General features: G+C 41.1%; 1 protein-coding gene across 14 annotated transcripts in view; it reads left to right on the top strand.

The window, feature by feature from the left end:
* Positions 1 to 19,649, top strand: part of NCOA1 (nuclear receptor coactivator 1) — a 358,642-nt gene that overhangs the window by 117,760 nt on the left and 221,233 nt on the right. Inside the window, exon 3 of one of the 14 annotated variants that reach the window (XM_073335585.2) lies at positions 15,925 to 16,060. The exons of 12 other annotated variants lie outside the window; for them this stretch is intronic. The gene's annotated coding sequence lies outside the window, so the exon portion shown is untranslated. Of the gene's footprint in view, positions 1 to 14,030; positions 14,126 to 15,924; positions 16,061 to 19,649 lie in introns of all 14 variants that reach the window. One more of the 14 variants, XM_073335584.2, reaches the window with a different exon arrangement.

Here is a 19,649-nt window from a genome sequence, read left to right as displayed (position 1 = left end):
GTCTGAGTATTGCATTGACAGGCATAGATCGTACTTTCAAAGCTGATCAGTTAAAATGAGGAACAGAGTAAATACTTTTTAAAAACCATTATCACGAGAGAGAATGGGGGAAAATGGCATTTCTACTACCTCTTCCTACTTTAAACCCACCACTTCACTGAAACACCTGCCATAGTAGCTACTTTATCACATCTTGCACCTCTGAACTTGGATCTTATACTGTCCACTTTGCCTTGATCTCTTAGAAAAGATTAAGTGGCAAAATGGGAAGGTTGCATCATGTAGTTTGCCCTCTATAATTAATTTAATTTAGGTAGACTTGTTCACATTGCTTCAGCCTTAACTTGTTCTTAAATTAACCTTTAAGATTATAGGTTACCGAGATTGGTCATGTAATAAGAAGTGGCTTCAGTAGGATCTAGAAAAATTTGAGAACTGGGTTGAACCATGTATTTTTACTATTAATTTTGAAGAATCATAAAATATCAGGGTTGGAAGGGACCTCAGGAGGTCATCTAGTCCAACCCCCTGCTCAAAGCAGGACTGATCCCCAATTAAATCATCCCAGCAAGGGCTTTGTCAAGCCTGACCTTAAAAATTTCTAAGGAAGGAGATTCCACCACCTCCCTAGGTAACGCATTCCAGTGTTTCACCACCCTCCTAGTAAAAAAGTTTTTCCTAATATCCAACCTAAATCTCCCCCACTGCAACTTGAGACCATTACTCCTTGTCCTGTCATCCGCTACCACTGAGAATAGTCTAGATTCATCCTCTTTGGAACCCCCTTTCAGGTAGTTGAAAGCAGCTATCAAATCTCCCCTCATTCTTCTCTTCTGTAGACTAAACAATCCCAGTTCCCTCAGCCTCTTCTCGTAAGTCATGTGTTCCAGTCCCCTATTCATTTTTGTTGCCCTCCTCTGGACTCTCTCTAATTTTTCCACATCCTTAGAATCATAGAATCATAGAATATCAGGGTTGGAAGGGACCCCTGAAGGTCATCTAGTCCAACCCCCCGCTCGAAGCAGGACCAATTCCCAGTTAAATCATCCCAGCCAGGGCTTTGTCAAGCCTGACCTTAAAAACCTCTAAGGAAGGAGATTCTACCACCTCCCTAGATAACGCATTCCAGTGTTTCACCACCCTTTTAGTGAAAAAGTTTTTCCTAATATCCAATCTAAAGCTCCCCCACTGCAACTTGAGACCATTACTCCTCGTTCTGTCATCTGCTACCATTGAGAACAGTCTAGAGCCATCCTCTTTGGAACCCCCTTTCAGGTAGTTGAAAGCAGCTATCAAATCCCCCCTCATTCTTCTCTTCTGCAGGCTAAACAATCCCAGCTCCCTCAACCTCTCCTCATAAGTCATGTGTTCTAGACCCCTAATCATTTTTGTTGCCTTTCGCTGGACTCTCTCCAATTTATCCACATCCTTCTTGTAGTGTGGGGCCCAAAACTGGACACAGTACTCCAGATGAGGCCTCACCAACGTCGAATAGAGGGGAACGATCACGTCCCTCGATCTGCTGGCTATGCCCCTACTTATACATCCCAAAATGCCATTGGCCTTCTTGGCAACAAGGGCACACTGCTGACTCATATCCAGCTTCTCGTCCACTGTCACCCCTAGGTCCTTTTCTGCAGAACTGCTGCCTAGCCATTCGGTCCCTAGTCTGTAGCGGTGCATTGGATTCTTCCATCCTAAGTGCAGGACCCTGCACTTATCCTTATTGAACCTCATCAGATTTCTTTTGGCCCAATCCTCCAATTTGTCTAGGTCCTTCTGTATCCTATCCCTCCCCTCCAGCGTATCTACCACTCCTCCCAGTTTAGTATCATCCGCAAATTTGCTGAGAGTGCAATCCACACCATCCTCCAGATCATTTATGAAGATATTGAACAAAACCGGCCCCAGGACCGACCCTTGGGGCACTCCACTTGACACCGGCTGCCAACTAGACATGGAGCCATTGATCACTACCCGTTGAGCCCGACAATCTAGCCAGCTTTCTACCCACCTTATAGTGCATTCATGCAGCCCATACTTCCTTAACTTGCTGACAAGAATACTGTGGGAGACAGTGTCAAAAGCTTTGCTAAAGTCAAGAAACAATACATCCACTGCTTTCCCTTCATCCACAGAACCAGTAATCTCATCATAAAAGGCGATTAGATTAGTCAGGCATGACCTTCCCTTGGTGAATCCATGCTGGCTGTTCCTGATCACTTTCTTCTCATGCAAGTGCATCAGGATTGATTCTTTGAGGACCTGCTCCATGATTTTTCCAGGGACTGAGATGAGGCTGACTGGCCTGTAGTTCCCAGGATCCTCCTCCTTCCCTTTTTTAAAGATTGGCACTACATTAGCCTTTTTCCAGTCATCCGGGACTTCCCCGGTTCGCCACGAGTTTTCAAAGATAATGGCCAATGGCTCTGCAATCACAGCCGCCAATTCCTTCAGCACTCTCGGATGCAACTCGTCCGGCCCCATGGACTTGTGCACGTCCAGCTTTTCTAAATAGTCCCTAACCACCTCTATCTCCACAGAGGGCTGGCCATCTCCTTCTTATAGTGTGGGGCCCAAAATTGGACACAGTACTCCAGATGAGGCCTCACCAATGCCAAATAGAGGGGAACGATTATGTCCCTCGATCTGCTGTTCAGCTGCATATGTTAGGTCAGTTGATGATGCTACCCAGGTTGACATTATCTGAGGTTCCGACCCTCTTGTGTATTTGCAGGTATGGTAAAAGTTAGAGAAATTTAACAAATCCTCTGTCTGAAGACTTTGTACTTTCCATTGTTACATACAAGCCCTAAGATTATTAACGAACAGAGAATAGAGAAAAATATTGTTCTCTAGTTGTTTCCAGTTTATATTGTGTGTTTGGTAGCACTTTGGTCCAGATTTTTAAAGGTATTTAGGTGCCTATGATGCAGATAGGCACCTAATGGGATTTTCAACAGCGCCTACGTGCCTCTGAAATTAATGGCAGTTATGTGCCTTTGAAAATCTCCCTAGGCACCGATCTGCGTCTTTGGACTCATCTTCACTGCATTCGCAAAAAGAAAAGGAGTACTTGTGGCTTTTACCCCTAACCCGACTCTTGTCCCCCCCCACACTCAAACCAGCAGGCCTGTTTGGGGATGGGTTGAAGCTCCAGCTAGTAATCCAGAAGCCAAACTCATTGACCACTAATCTAATCACTCTGCTAAGTAAATCACTAGCTCTAGTATTTCACAGTGTGCTCACTCTCACTACTTGCTTACTCCAGCTCTTGCAGTGAATAGAAGCCCTTTAGATGCCTAAATAACTTTAAAAATCTGGCCTTTTGTCTATAGTCAGTTTCACTGTTTTCCCCTTATAGTCGTTCATTAATAATTTTCCTATGTTTGTATGGGTCTTTCACACAGCAACGGTGAAGGGATAAAAACATTTTGGGAACCAAAAATCAAACATTGTAAAGCCACAGAAACTGGCAGTGGGGACTTTGGGGAGGAGGGAGGGGGTATAACACCTGAAACTACTTTAAACTTAATTGTTTTAAAACGTTGACTACATTTCAAGTTGAGTGTCTCTTTAAGATCACTCTCCTGTAATGCGAGTTATATTTTGAATTACAGCTCTGTCATTAAAGTAAATGGAAAAACTAGCTTGGCTTGAATTTGGATTTGTATAGGACTTGGGTCAGTGTTTTCTTTCCGCTTGAAGTGGAAACCAGGCACAAAGCAATAGTGCGTTTCAGTGTGTTCCTCAGAGCAGTGCGAGGATACTTTGTGTTTTCATGTAGTCTTGCAAAATGTTTCCCGTATCTGAAAGAAAGTGTTTTATTAAGTAATTTATAGGCTTGGGTAGGCTTTGAAAGCTAAAATGAATGTAATACTGAGTAATCTCTTTTGCAGAGTACGTATCTGAGGCGGTATCTTTATTAGGAAGTAATTTGAAAGCTTTGGCTCTCATTTCTGGGATGCCCTTGTACGATCATCTCTAACTAGATTTTGAAGTCGAAGTTGTATTGCACAAAACTTAAAGTGAAACTTGGCTTGTCCAGCATATCTTTACCCAAACTAGCTCTTAGCTAGTAATTATTATAGGAATGTTAGGAATGGAAAGTTGACAGAAGGTGAAGCTGATTATATGCAAACATGCCGGGCTTATTGATCTAATATCCTGTACTGCATTACATGTGTTCCAAGATGCCCATGTAACACATTAAAGTATTATAAATAGTGACAAGCCTCTGTATAAACAGGGCATTAACAACCTAACACACAAATATTTTGCATGTGTCACTTGTGGAGCTGAAAGTGCTTTACAAAGAGGGGATAAGTGCCATTATTCACATCTGTGAAGTAGGGCAATGAGGCACAGACACAAGGCCACCGTTTTCAAGAGTGGCCACTAAATTTGGATGTCCAATTGGGATATGCAGGTTTGCTTTTCAGAAGTGCTAAGCAGCTGCAGCTCCCATTGAAGACATTTAGAGTTGTGGGAAATCAGGCTCGAGGGGTTACAAGTTGAGCATCACAAGTGAGTCGCACAATAATGTAGAGCTGGGAATAGAAAAAAATTCTCCTGAAACTTTTTTCTAGTGCCCTGTCCATTGGTCCACATTGCCTCCCAGGACAGTGATTGATCTAGTGCTTCTCCATTGCTTCAGCAATAGCATTTCTGCTGAGTAATAATAATTACACTTGTCTATTGGCAACAAACGATCATTCATATTACATTAGGCAGGCAGTAAGTGCTTCCTTCCTGCCAAGATCCATACTCATTCTTTGAAGCATCTCGTATATGTCCCTCATAAGAGTTAGATATTCCAGCACCCAGTAGGTAGGCATTTGAAATCAGGAAATGATGTAATTGTGAAGCATGACGTTTTGATTTTTCTCCAGTGCCACTAATCCATTTTTCAGATGATGGCAGTATATCCTCATACACTCCCAGATGAACTTCAGGGATTTGTATGTGTTGGAGGAGGGGGCAGGGGAGGTGGGCCTGGTTCCTTCAAATCGATCATTAGGAGAAAGTAGATTTTCTCTGAGGGGAGCTCTTTTAGGTGAGAAATACTATTTAATCTGTAGTAACTGTTTAAGGTTCTAGAAAGAACGTGACTTGCCCATCCAACACCTCTGTGCATTGTTTCTTTTTAAAAGGTGCTGTTGACTCTTTTGGCACAATTTGTTTTGAACCCTCCAAATGCTAGCTCACAATGGCCCTAAGACTACAAGTACCTTAACGGTGGCTGAGGTCAAGAGATGAGACTAATATGGTGCTGATCCAGGCTGAGAGTGTTTCCTTCCATGCTTCTTAAGCGCCAAACTCCTTTTCTTATTAGTGATCTCAGTCTCACGCAGTGCTGCCTTTCATTAACTCAGGGTCTAAGGAAATGGAAGCAGGATCTCCCTTTCCTTCTTGCCCACTGTTCCTGTTTGGAGAAAATAGTCTGCTGAGGAAGAGGAATGTGAAGGACTTATTCTCTCCAAAAATGTAGAGATCAGGCTGTTCAGGAGACATAACTTATCCTCTCTAATCGGCTAAGTTTCCAACATACTTAATTTGAAAGATTTCATTCCCGAAATATTGGAGGAAGAACCTTTCTAGGAACTGATCTGCTTGGAGATTCTCTGGTTAAATAATGGCCTCCTGAGATAGAAAACCGCAGTCCTTAGTAATTTCTCAGATGCTTTATGCTCTTAACAAAGAGTCATGGACTTTTTTTGGGGTGTGGGAGGGGCACTTTTGAACCAATCTCCTTCTGCAAAGATCCAGCGGAGTGAAAAACAGCGTATACCCTTAACCAACGAACATCCTTCACTTTTAAAGCACAAACTGGCAGTCAGAAAATTTGTGAAAACTCAGGAAATAGAACCTCTCTTTTTCAGCTGTGGGAGAAGTACTTCTCTGTGCATAACTTCTCCATCTATAATACCTACAACAGGGGGATAATATTGTGAAGTTTAACATTCATGGAATACTTTGAGGAGGTCTGATGGCCAGTACTATAAAACATGCAAAATATCATAATAATAAACTGATTTTTGGGACCATCATTTCTAGGAATAACAAGGCCAAAATAGCAGGTGATAAATTACGTCTTTGATCATTTTGGTTACCTTTTAGACCCTTAGCAGAAACAGACAGTAGGATGATTATTTTATTTAAAAAGAAAAGGAGTACTTGTGGCACCTTGTGCCACAAGTACTCCTTTTCTTTTTGCGAATACAGACTAACACGGCTGATACTCTGAAACCTATTTTATGTAAGCATTTTGGTTTTTTTAAGAAGGTTATGTTCTGTAAAGCAGCAGTGTTGATCTTCAAAACGTAACTGTTACATATTAGCCAGTACACTCTTTTCTTTCTCAGAAACCAAGAATCCACCCACCCATCATAAAAAATCCAAAGGATCTGTCTGATACAATAAGGCTTTTTGGCCAGCTGCCTTGATTTACTTACATAGTGTCCAACCTTTCAGAAAATACAGTAGGCTGTCTATTTTCACAGTCTTCCAAGAACAATATGGAGTCCAAATTGTATATAGTTAGCGAGAGCTTGAAATGTGTCCCTGTGTATTGTTTTGGCTCCTGGTTATATGGCCTAAGCCTGCTCTGCTCGTGGATTTCCTGTTTCTCATTCTCAAAGGTGAACAGCTGCCAGATGGAAATTAAAATTAAGGTAGGCCCAGTCTTCTATACAGAATCCCTCACTAACTGGGCTTTTGGAAAGAGGGAGGGTGCGCAACATTCAATTGAGAAACAAACCACAGTTGATCTCCCGAAAATTATTCCTTCCCAGCCCATGTTCGCACCTGGTGAAATCCTCTTGCTTTTTTCTACTTCACTGACCATATCTTACAATATAATATAGAAAATACTACATATCTCACTGCAACCCATGGCATTTGGGATGTCTCCGAATAATGCAATCTGGGATACTGTCACCGGGTGTACAGGGAACACTAGTGGAAATTCATTGTCAGGTGGGGGAGGTTAGTGAAGGAAACCATTGAAAGTGATTTTTGACCTGAACCTCTGTCCCCCAGCCCGCTTAGTGGGAGTATTCAACACAGAAACCTGTGTACACAACAACTTTAATGTTTGCACAGCAGCCTGCCTCTTAAAGTGCTGCTAAATTGTTGTCAGCACAGGCTCTTGGTCTGTTAGAGTATAAACTAGACTTTGTATCCTCTAAAAAGTTTTCCTTATGGGGGTAGAAGAAAGGTTTGCAAATTTTAGCAAGTCAGCTTGACCTACTTATTTATCCTATCCAGAATTCACAGGTTTCTGAGGCAAGTGCTTCACATTTTCCACTTGCAAAGGCTCCTTGTATGGTATTTTAAAAACAGGTTCAATATTTAAGCTAGCAGACATTCTCGTAGTGTGTATTTCTACCAAGATTGCTCACCATGGCTTTGCTGAAGTGAATTCTCTCCACTGAGAACCTGGTGAGATTTTCAAAGGTGCTGAGCATTGACCAAAATCTGTTCCCATTAAATTTCTCTCCCATTGGCTTTCAATGGAAACAGAGTTAGGTCAGTGTTGAGTGTTTAGGAAAATCCTACTCCCTTCCTCCAAGCAATTAACGTTTAGATCTGGGGCCTGCTAGCGTGAATGGTGCAGCTGAGCTCAGATGTTGAGGGAGTGCGTGGGGGAGAGGGGGTCAGGACTCCCACCGTATTATGCTGTGCTGCCCTTGCCAGACTTTGCATTGCATGTAATATGTGTAATTGGCGTATTGTCTCACGTTCAGCTTGGGTTAGAACGAAAAGGACTTGGGAGGCAAAGCCAAACAATTTTGTTTGATAAGAACTAAGAGTATCATGACTTGGGCTCCTAGGCACTACGGTAATATAAAAAATGATGATACTAAAAGTGAAGAAAAAGAGGTCATAGGCAGGTGATATGCAGCTCCTGTGAGTTCATTCCTAATTCAGCCTAATAAATGTGTTTTGACAGCCCATTTCACAGCAGTGAAAGTGGAACCCCATTGCAGAAGATTTGGTCTTGCGATAATAGTAAATCAAGATTTCAAAGTAGCTGGGCCTTAGAGTGAATGTAGTGCCGGGGAATTGTGCCAGATTGACAGCTCTGGAGACTGAAGTTGTTTAGCCATAGACAGATGCAGAATAGGCTATGGTAGTTCTAGATTTGCTGCTCTATCCCAATGGGACTGAGAGGAGGGAGAAGTGAGGTAGTCTACCAGTAACAGTCACTGGCCATACCCACATTCCCAGTGTTCCTCATTGTGTTTCATTTCCAGCCCATATTCTCCACTACCACAGCCCCCTGGACTGCTAGTAAACCTTCTGGGAAGGAAGGAGGGTGATGGTGGATCTTTCCTCCTCCCTTATAGGCAAAGGTGCCCAGGTATCACCTACTCAGAATTCCACATGAGGGGGAACCTGGTGACTCACCTCTTGCTCTGCACAAACCTTGGAAGCGTGAGCAAGGAGCTTCTTGCCTTCACAGCTGGTGTGAGGGAGTATTGTGAGCCTTGCTCTTGCATATGTACAGCTCAGAGACTGGGGAAGAAGTGCCAGCATGATGTAATGTTGTATAGTGATCCACACTGAGACCACACCCTCTCTAGAAGAAGATTAGTCTGTTGATGACAAGGTAGTTCAGTCTCCTGCCATTCATGCTGTGCTTCTGTGATGAAGGTTCTTTCTCCCCTAGTAGTAGGACTGAGATGAGCAACTCATTTAGGAACATAGGGCTGGAAGGGACCTCCTGGGTTACTGAGTCCAGTCCCCTACTATCACAAGCAGTCCATCATAAAATCAACTTCACAAATATATCAAGATCCGTCTTAAAACTACTTAAGTTGTTTGCTTCCACTACTCCTATGTGAAGGCTGTTCCAGAACTTCACTCCTCTGATAGCTAGAAGCCTTCTAATTTTCAGCCTAAATTTATTCATGGCCAGTTTATACCTATTTAAGCCACTGGAATGGTAGTTACTTTTGATCACTACAGTTCTGGGCCTTGTTCCGCCAGTGACCTGGAAAGGAAAGGCTATATGTACCACTGCCGTGACCACTGAACAACAAACCCTTTTCAATCATTTATTAGAACAAAGACACATCCCACTGTATTCTGCTGACTGTAAATGAGATGTGTAGCTCATGTCTGGGCATCTGTTTATGGAGCTTGTTTTCCCTCTAATGGACAGTGGAACAAATACTAAGAACATGTTTCATTAAAGGACAGTTTTGGTGAAATCCAGCCTGTTCTTGTTTCTGCCCTAATATTTTTTGCTAGATTTGTTTTTTGGGTAGCACATGACTTCCTATTTGTGTTGTGTAAGCCATGGGGAATTCCCACAATGTCTAATGCTTTTGATATACTTTGAGGAACTGGTTTCAGAGTGATAGCCATGTTAGTCTGTACCAGCAAAAACAACGAGGAGTCAGTGGGTTTTAGCCCATGAAAGCTTATGCCCAAATCAATTTGTTAGACTTTAAGGTGCCACAAGGACTCCTTGTTGTTTTTGAGGAGCTGATAACTTATGCTGTGATTTCACAATTCTCTTCTCAGTGTTGAGTGTTTAAAGTTTGCTTCAGGATCTAGCTTCTCTCTCTTGAACTCTATTTTTGGGGCCTCTTCAGTGTTAACACCCACTAAATAATTATTAAAACATTAAAGGCCTGATTTCGCCATCCTAACACATGTTGAGTAGCACTTTACTCCATGATGAGCTCTGTTGATTTCACTGGGGCCACTCACAGAATAAGGCACTTCTCTATGTGAGCAAGGGTTTCAAATGGGACTATGTTAATGTAAACATGGGTACCTTTTAGAGTGTGCCAGCAGGGCTACGTGCAATGCAGAGTGCAATGACAAATCACCTTCTGAAGTGCCTTTAATTTCTCTCTGCATTTGTTTCCTATCTCATCTTTTGTCTGTCTTGTCTATTTAGATAAACTCTTCTATGAAGAGATTCTCTTACTGTGTATTTGTATGCTGTCTAGCACAATGTGGACATATAGGTGTTATTGAAGTACAAATAACGGTACCACAACTCGGAATCCTACATTCTGAGGATTAAAAAAAAAAAAGTCTGAAATCTCAAAAAATTAAAAACAGGAATCCACTTCTGTAAGAATTGCATTTAAAACTTTATATTCTCTCCTTCCCCCTCCCCTGTATTCCCTGAACAACCACAATTAGGGTTGCTTTGATTTGAGTCTTTATGAATCATATCTACCTAAGTTGCTTTTTTTTCATTCCTCATCCTTTCAGGGAGCAAAAAAAGCCATGAAGTTTCTCTTCCAGAATCTTAGCTGACAGACCCATCTCTCCAAGAGTTGTCAGTTTCACAAACAATTTAAACTGAAAATGCCAGGAAAGGATCCCTTTAGTATATGTCAGTTGCTTTCAGGTTTAACAACCAACAAACTTCTAAGGAAGCCCAGGAACCACGTTAAAAACCCAAATGCCAAATCAAAGTCTTGAGAGAATTGGAGATAAAAAATGTTTGTGATCCTAAACTAAACATAGCCCAGCCTGTCAAATACCCAAGGAATCTCCTTATTGTGAGCATTACCCAGACCAATGTGTTTCCAACTAAAGAAAGCTGTGCATTGTAAAATAAAATGGCATTTTGACTGGATGGTAGAGAGATGGGAATTTGAAGAGTTCTAATAAGGTGATTTTTTTCCTTTCATGGGATACGTTTAAAGCTGCAGTAACTCTGGTTTGTTAAACTGACAGATTCCACACTTAAAGAGAGGTCTTAATAGTAGCATCCTGGTAATATTTAAATTACCAGGTATTGGTGCTTAGATAGTGGTGCACCGTGATAGGTGCCTTACAAATACCAAAAATAGAGATTGAACTGGATAAATCTACAACTGCTGCACCTTCCCTTGCTTTTCTTTTTTCCCCCATTGCCTGGCACGGTTCAGTGGCTTGCCAGTGTGTTTAGTCAATGAAAGTTAATAGCAACATGTGTTATTTTCTAGTGCCAATTATTAGATCAGCAGATGCTCTGGGGAGTATTTATTAGAGCTGTCACATTAGTAATCCCAAGGTGTAATTATACTTGCAGATTTCTCATGCTTTAGTGGTGTTGACAAGGTGGTCCAGGTGTTTAGATTGGGGAGGAGGAAGAGATTAGGTATTTTGCACTGTCACCCTCTATTCAGTTGTGATTAAGAATGAGATGTTATCTAACACTCAAGTATTTTAGTGGACTTTAATTGAAATGGAACTGAAAATGAAGATAGGTAAATATGTATTCTGCTGTTTATCTAAGTCCCCTCTTCCTGTTGTAAATATTTGACATGACCCTTCACCCAGTAGGGTTTTTAGCTGTTTTTTAAAGTGTTTCTTTAATTGCTCTCTACTTAGAGATCATTAAAATGTTAGGTAATCACATCCTGAATTCCATGTTGAATAGGACTGCTTGTAAATAGGCTGCAACCCTAATTATTTCTCTTGGAAAGAGTTCAGGTGAGTATGCCTCAGACTTAACTAGCCATGGTGAATGGGAACTGAGTAATAATTCTCCAGTTCGAGAACTAGGGTCAGCTTGGTTTAGGAGCATTCCCTCTGAGCTACTGTCTGCGGTTTAAACATAGGCTTTACTAATGCAACATAAATATTATGTAACAAGTTAATGAGTAACTAACTTGAGTGAATGATTATATCAGACTGTCTCTAAGTGGTTGAGACTGTTGCTTCAAACCAGTTGGGATTAGGAAAGGTCAGATGTTGTGGATAGAGCCTTATGTGTATTATTATGGTTTTATCATATGGCACTTGATTTTAAATTCAGTAAAGAATAAAAATATTACTAAGGCCACATATTAATGTCCTTAGTTTTCTCTGGAAGAAAATCCTAATTCATTTGAAGCATCTAGCATCTCTCATTACCTGATTAGTTGATCACCAGTGGACAGCTGAAATATTCTTGTTCTCACAGAAATAAAATATTTAATAAGTTCTGAAATATATTTTTAAATACTTTGATAGATACCAAAAGCATCATTTTAAATATTAACTCTCAAAATCTCTTTGGTTTGTAAGTCCGTAGAAGGGCATATGATTGCTATGAAGAAAAAATGTCTTTTTGTTTCTCTTGGACATAAATTAAGTGTCTTATTTAAACATAATTACAATGAAGTGCCAAACTATGTATGGCCCAGAGCAAAAATGGAGATACTGTGGCATCCTTGAAAAACTCCATATTTATTTTTTTAAAACATGTTTGGAATAAATAGATGCTTATGGAAGTCCTGAACTAATAGTATTAACTAGGACATGGCATGACATACATTTAAATAAGATTTCCTGCTCTGTCAGTACACCTCCATCGTGACATGCAGAGCCTTCTGGTCAGAGACTGTGCTTGTTTCTGTGGTGGTTTATTTGTGACGTGGATAAGCTCCTACTAGAGAGAAGGAAGAGAATGCTGTTCGCTTTCATTTGCGATCTAAGCAGAATTTGTAGTCTCTTTAAAAAATGAAAGACGATTGCACTATTAAACCACTGACCCTGAACTTCTCTCCTGCTAGTGAAGGAAGAGTTGATCAGGTTGCGTGCTGTATCCTCTTGTTAAACTCAGCCATTTTAGTAAACTTAAAATGTTTCTATGCATTGATCCAGCAACTTCATGCACAGTATTTTCATCCATGTGTTCAAACGTGAACTCTAAAGCTCATTGTTTTGACCTTTTTTTTTTAAAACCTGTCTGGTAGTGATACCTTAAGTTATTGAAACACAACTAATAAAAAACCCACAACAAATTCACTTTTTGCAATTCATACGACGATCTTACATTTTTCATTCAGCATGGACACTGAAAATGGACTAGTTAGTTTCACTTTCTGGCTTTCATGCACGAGCACAATGCTGTAATGTTTGGGTTGGAAAAAAGTGCAGGGGAATGTTTGTATTTACATAAACTATTTTCATTAGAATAAAAAAAGGGAAAATTTCTAATGACAAATTGTAAAAATCTTGTTTTTAATCAAACATAAAAGTTAGTCCTAAATTGATCTGACGGTCTCCACTTAATAGTTCAAAATGTCTAATGAAGACAATGAAAAAAAATTTTGTGTGTAAAAAGACTAAAAAGATGTTCACCTGTACTTTGTCTATGCTTATGAACCAATTTGATCAACACAGATACAATGTGATTTCCTCATCCACATCCCCTGGGTTTTCTTTAGTTTTTAATAACTTTTCCTGTTTAAGTAAATACAGTATTTTGATATGGCTTGAAGTATTGCTTGGGTTAAATTAATCAGAGGGGGTTTGATCTGGGGAAATCCTCTAGAGATCAGATGGTGTAATTCTTACAACACTTGGCTAGGAAGCAAACAGTGTCTTTTTGCTTAATTAGATTCAAGGAAGGTGCATGCAGCCATACAAATGTTCCTAGACAAGAGGAGAGAGGATTAAAGTGCATAAAGAAAATACACGAGTCAAGATTGCAGATAGTGAGGAATTCTTCAAAAGAAAAGAAAAACTGTAGCAACACTTGCTCCATGCGGAATATGTTAAACATATGAGATTAGATTAAATCAAAGCAAGACAAACCATAATAATACGGAGGTAAACCTCCTTTACTGTCCCCAAAATAAAATAATTTAATATCCAAAGGCTTTCAACAAAGGTAACAAAAGTTGCAGTGGAAAAGGCAAATAGCAAGAGGAGAGCAAATATAAAATCAAAAGTAAAATAAAGGAAATGCATTTAAACAAACAAAACTTGTCGACGCAGTTCAGAGTGTAGGTTAAGGAAAACAAGAGTCATAAAAGAAAAGTGAGGACAGCGGGGAAAAGAAGAAACAGTGACACAATAAGGGGAAAAAACTAAAAATAGAAGCCTTAAAAATTTGGGTGAGTAAGAGGGGAATGGAAGTCTTGCTAATGCAATGGAGGCCCCAGTGGAGCTGATGAATAATGGGTCACTTGTGCAGATTAGACTGTAGCCTGAAATTGATATATACTGTTTCTAAAGAGTTTAAAATTAGCTAAATTAAAATTACATTCTTATCCTTCTTGTATCTTTTATTTCATGCAAAGGTGACAAAAGTTGAGAGGAACCCAGTTAGAAGACAAAGTAACCTTTAGCATGTACATGAATATACTGTGGTGTCCATCTGTGAACATGACATGAGGTAACCTTGTATTTCTCTAAGTATCCATTTTACTGGCCATTCACAAATATACAAAGGGAGAGAGAGAGATTAAAACAGAACAGTACTGGAGAAAAAAAAATACCTGCCCATATCTTTCAAACAAAGAATTAGCTGCTGGAGTCCCAGCAATGCTCCTTCTTGGGCTGCTGTTGTAGTCCCAATAAGGAGGAGGAAAAGATGCCTGTATCTCCACTGGGTTGTCTTTGATGCTTAGGTCCCAGCATGCAATGCTGCTGCTTGACTCAACCATCAGACTAACCAGTGGAAATATGTATGTCCTGTCCCCTAGTTATTGGGAGTGCTGCAGCAGATCAAGACAGAACATTGGTACATAAAAAGAAAAGGAGTACTTGTGGCACTTTAGAGACTAACCAATTTATTTGAGCATGAGCTTTCGTGAGCTACAGCTCACTTCATCAGATGTATGCCGTGGAAACTGCAGCAGACTTTATATATACACAGAGAATATGAAAAAATACCTCCTCCCACCCCATTGTCCAGCTGGTAATAGCTTATCTAAAGTGATCATCAGGTGGGCCATTTCCAGCACAAATCCAGGTTTTAGTTTCTCCAGATTGCACCTTCATATGAAAAATGAAGATGGCAGCAGGACACATTAAAGCACCCTGGGCTGCACTTTGGGTTGTCCCTGTCCTCATGCTAATTAGCAGTCTTTTCCTGTCCCTGCTCAGTAGTCACTGTTGGCAAAATGGCATTATGTTCAGCTCCTGAGTCCTTTGTTTCCATTCAGAAAATGAGCTTGGTGACTGCAGAAGACCCCTGTGGTCAAGTAATTTTTTAACATGCTGTATGTGGTCCTGCTTCAGTGTGGGGGCTGGGCTCTTGAGGTCCCTTCCAGCCCTCCGTTTCTATCATACATAGCTTTATGTAAAGGATTTGGTTTCCCTTTCTTCCATCTCCCTCTTCTCTCCAGTTAAATCCACTGATTGAACTTCAGGAAGTGCCAAGAATAGCATGGCCCAGCTCACTCCTTCTCTGACAGAAAATGCAAGAGCAACTCTCTAAACATCCACTTGCTTGCAAGTCATGTTTACTCTTGAATATTGATGCCCTGTTTACACTTCAATGTCAGGAACAACAACAGGCAGCTCAGACCAGTGCATCACCAGTACACTGATTTTGATAGAAGATGTTAATCTATTGGAGTGCAGTGTCTGTCCATCTGTCTTTCTATGGTCCACAGATCCTTTTACGCTGGGTCTGCAACCTATACTCAACTGAAGGAGGTAAAAGCTGTTCTCAGAGGAGTGCTCCACATAATTGAAAACTATAGTGTGCCTTTGCTTTTTTTTCTTGCACCTTTTGGACTTCACATCTCAGCTGCTGCTTGCTCTTCTTTCTTTGGATTTGGATTTAGCATTGCCTGTTAACCTCATTGAAAGCTTTTAACCTAAGCTGCGAGTGGCACATGTTTTCACAGGAATATTTTTATCCTTACAAGCTGAATCTCATTCTCACCAATAAGTGAATGGGGACATGAAACTGCAGTCTCTGCAGAATATTGTCTAATATCACTGGTTCTCATAGTTGAAAGGCTTTTTAAAAATTTAAAAGCAGCTTGATTATTTTTAATTCCTTTACTGGTTGATAGGGTACTAGATATTTACCCTGTCATGTCATATGATCATTCGTTATCCAGCATTTAGAGATATTGATTATAGAGTAAAGTGAGCAATTTGTTGCATAATTATCCACTGTAATTTTAGTTTTTGCATGAATAAACTGTTTAATTAGAACACAAACTTTTAATATTTCAGGATGTACCAACGGAAATATAATTGATTATATGTCTTGCCTGTGTGGGAATCCTGCAGTTATTCTGTAAGGACACCTAACTACATTTAATCAAACATTGGCTAAAGCCAGCTGTTCAGAACATAGTTTTGGCACAAAGTAAGTAACAATTTAACAATTACTGAGTGCTGCTGAAAATAGTCTTGCAGTAGAGTGGGCTGTCTGCTGTGCATTTCAGTGGCACACAAGACCCCTCGCCAGGCTGTTTTTTTTATTAAAGAAAATGTTGCTTAACAAAATAATGTAAACAAAATGATGCATCTGTTTAAACAGTTTTGTTTCTATAGGTCTTCGAGCCTGTGTTTAATGAATTAATCAGCCAGTTTTGTGTGTGTGTTGCAGTATGCGAGCTTTCAATGGGAGAAGGGTGCGTTGATGAGTAATGAAAGTTTTGTTTCCAGTACTGTGCATAGCATGCTATAACAGCATGCAGCAAATAGTCTTCTCCCACGCACCCCAGTTTGCAATGTTAGGGGTACCCTTGAAAACCCTTTCACCACCTCTTTTTTTCCCCCCTGACCCGCCCATTCCCACCCTATCTGTACTGCAGCCAGAGGGAACAGTTTGACTTTTACTACACGCTATTTTTTCCAGAAAGCTGAGTTTACATTTTAAAGTTTTTGCTTATCAAGTGCAATTCTGACAACTTCCTCGTACAGGAGCGGTTTCAGAACTGCACGGGGGGAAGAAATGTGAGGCTTCTCTTAGACTTCCCACACGCCCACTCCCCCTTCTTTGTCTTGGGACCAGATTCCATTGACCTCAAAGGGAATGTCACACATCATAGGGAAATGGAGAGGGAATTGAACCTTGGGAAGCAAAACCCATTAATGTTGTCATCTTGTTCTGGCTGAGGGTGGCTGCCTCGGACTTTGCATTATTCCTAGATCAGTTGTTGCAAAAGTTGTTGTGTTTTTTCCCCTCCACTACCAGAAAAAGGGAGGGAAGCTGCCTCATAAAATGTTCCTTGCAGTGTCTACTGGCGGGTCAAAATAAATCCTTCAGATTCCAATCAGTTTGTCACCTATATGTTTTTAGAACCTAAATATGGCAGGTTGCAGAATGTCAGCTTTTTGGCAGCCTTGGAAAGCTGTCAGTCAGATATTAAATTGGGCATAGACGTATTCTCCGTCCTCAGAAGTGAAATCTCATTCTAAAAGCATGCACTGAAGTGCTGTCAATAGCTGCACAATCTTTTTAGCTTCCACGCTGTAGTCTTAATCATACACGTCTTAATTGCAAAACCATTGGGTTTTGTATCTAAAAAAAATTGGAATAAAAATGCTACCATGGAACCGTGACATCTGGGGTCATTGATGCGGTTGTAGCAAATTCAATCACCGACCAGCAAGTTATGAGTTAAAGAGACTGAAGGTGTGACTAGTTCTTACACTCATGGTCAAAGATATGGGTGCCCAAATGCAATAATTCCCAAGGACATACTGGTAACTTGGAAAGTGTCCAAAGGCTGCTTTTAATGTGTATATAAACTTACATAATCTTGGAAGGGAAGCAAACACACAAGCATGTTTACTTGAACTCATTTTTCCCAGTTTGGAGGAATATAAATTGCTTCCTAATTGAATTCCCTAGAAATGATCTCCAGCTCCATAAGATTAAATTGCTTGTTTTTGTCTTCAAGTGTGTCACTGCACCCTAGCTGCTTATCCCTTTTGCCTCTTTCCTTCTCTCACCCCAATGCTGCTGGCCATGATCCCCTCCCTACCTGCCCTCTATTTGTGCACTTCCCCCACAAGCATCTGTCTCTTTTTCATGTTTCCTCCCACACATGGAACACCCTCTCAACTGTTCCAATCTGCCAAGCCGTCACCCTCTTATTTAGATCCCTACATGCCCACGAGAAGTGAATTTATAATTTATTTTGTAATTAAAATTGAGCCATCAAGGAGTACACGTGCTCTAAACTGATCAGTGGCACAATCGTATTACTGTTCCCTACCCTCCCTATTTTTTGTCACCTTCACATGTTATGTTGTCATAAATGTTAGGTCTCAGTTCTGCAATCAGATCTGTCTGCACAGACCACTGCATCTCTGTTGGTGTCCTGTTGATTTCAGTGGGGTTCCACAGGGGTTCAGGAGCTCACCTACACAGATCCAGCAGCAGGCTCCTAGGGTAGGGACATAGTAAGACAATGTATTCTGTAAAGCACATGTTGTGAATTTGGGCACTATATAAAGTGTCCAATAATAAAATGAGAGCCTACAATCTTTTAATTTAGTTCTCACTTTACATTCGTAAGCAGAGGGTGATTGCAGGCACCATTTTATAATTAATCAACACTTAGACAGTGGCCACCATCAACATTTTTATAATTTTGCCTAACATTACCATACTTGCTTTATTTCCTTTACATAGTACAGAGAATACCATGGTAAGATCAGTGACTTACAAATAGAAACAGGAAAGATTTTATGGTAACCCCTGTATGTGCTTTACATTTTCAAAATGCTATACAGATATTAATTAGTCAATCCTCACAGCTGTGAGGTAGGTAGATGATCTTGTTCCCACTTTACGGATGGGCAAGTTCCAACAAATAGGTTAACAAGTAATTCTAGTTTGAAGCACATACTTTGGTGACACCTTACCTACATACATCTTGTGTCACGACTGTTTGTGATGCTGCACAAGCAGGAAAAATCCCAGCTTGACTTTCAGATCCCAGAGTGAAGTTTCAGGGCTGGCAGTCATAAAAAGGCACATAGCTTGTAAACTGAGTAAATCTCATATGTAGGTAGTGAGAAAAACTACTCTGGAGCTCAGGCCATGGTTAGTCACTTCTCAGAGCAGAGTCAGATTTTAAGATTATTTCCTAAGGGCCAACAGTGAGTCAGTTGTAAAGGCAAGGTTAGAACTTGGAAGTTCCTGATTTCATGCTCCAGTCACTAAACCATGCGCCCTCGCTACCTGTTAGAACTGTGTAGAATAGCAGTTCTCCACCTTTTTGAGCACAGGACCCAATTGTAAATTTTTATGGCTTGTTACAACCCCGTAAATAGTCTGGAGGTGGAAGCCCTGGGGTGCTTTCAGTCATGTCCTGCCCCCACAAGGGGGTTGGGTGCTGCCTGGCACTTACTCCCACAGCTCTTGTGCTGTGGGGCTGGCTGGGCTTGGCTCTGGGGATTGCAGCTTCCGGGGTTGCAACCCTGCTCAGGTTTGGCTGCACCCCCCTCTCTGGACCAAATTTGTGTGAGTGGAGCTGTGACCTGGCTCATGGGGTTGCAGTGCCACTCACTCAAATTTGGGCTACCTGAATTCCCGGGCCAAACCTAAGTCGTGCTGGGACCCCAGGGTTGCAGTGCTTGGAGCAGGGAGGGGAGCCCAGCCAGCCCTGTGGGACAGGAGCCATCATGTGACCCTTGGAATCATTCTGGTGACCCTGTTTTGGGTCCCAACCCACAGATTGAGAAACCCTGGTATAGAGCACATTTGGACCTTCTGCCACACTCTGGAATCAAGTTAAATCCGCAAAAGTCATCGCTGACTTCTCTGCAGCCTGTCTTCAGTTTCTCACTCCTTAAAAGTATTACTTGCTCCCTTCGAGCAGAATGTGCTCCCTTCTTCCTCCTGCTCCCCCCTTCAGCTGCAGCTCTGGAGAGGCCTCAAAGCTACGGGCCATGTCCCAAACGGCAAGAACCCCATTACCACACATCATTAGGCCGCT

This window comes from Lepidochelys kempii, chromosome 3 (genome assembly GCF_965140285.1).
Source record: "Lepidochelys kempii isolate rLepKem1 chromosome 3, rLepKem1.hap1, whole genome shotgun sequence".
Taxonomy (NCBI): domain Eukaryota; kingdom Metazoa; phylum Chordata; order Testudines; family Cheloniidae; genus Lepidochelys; species Lepidochelys kempii.
This window is presented reverse-complemented; position numbering and strand designations above follow the sequence as displayed.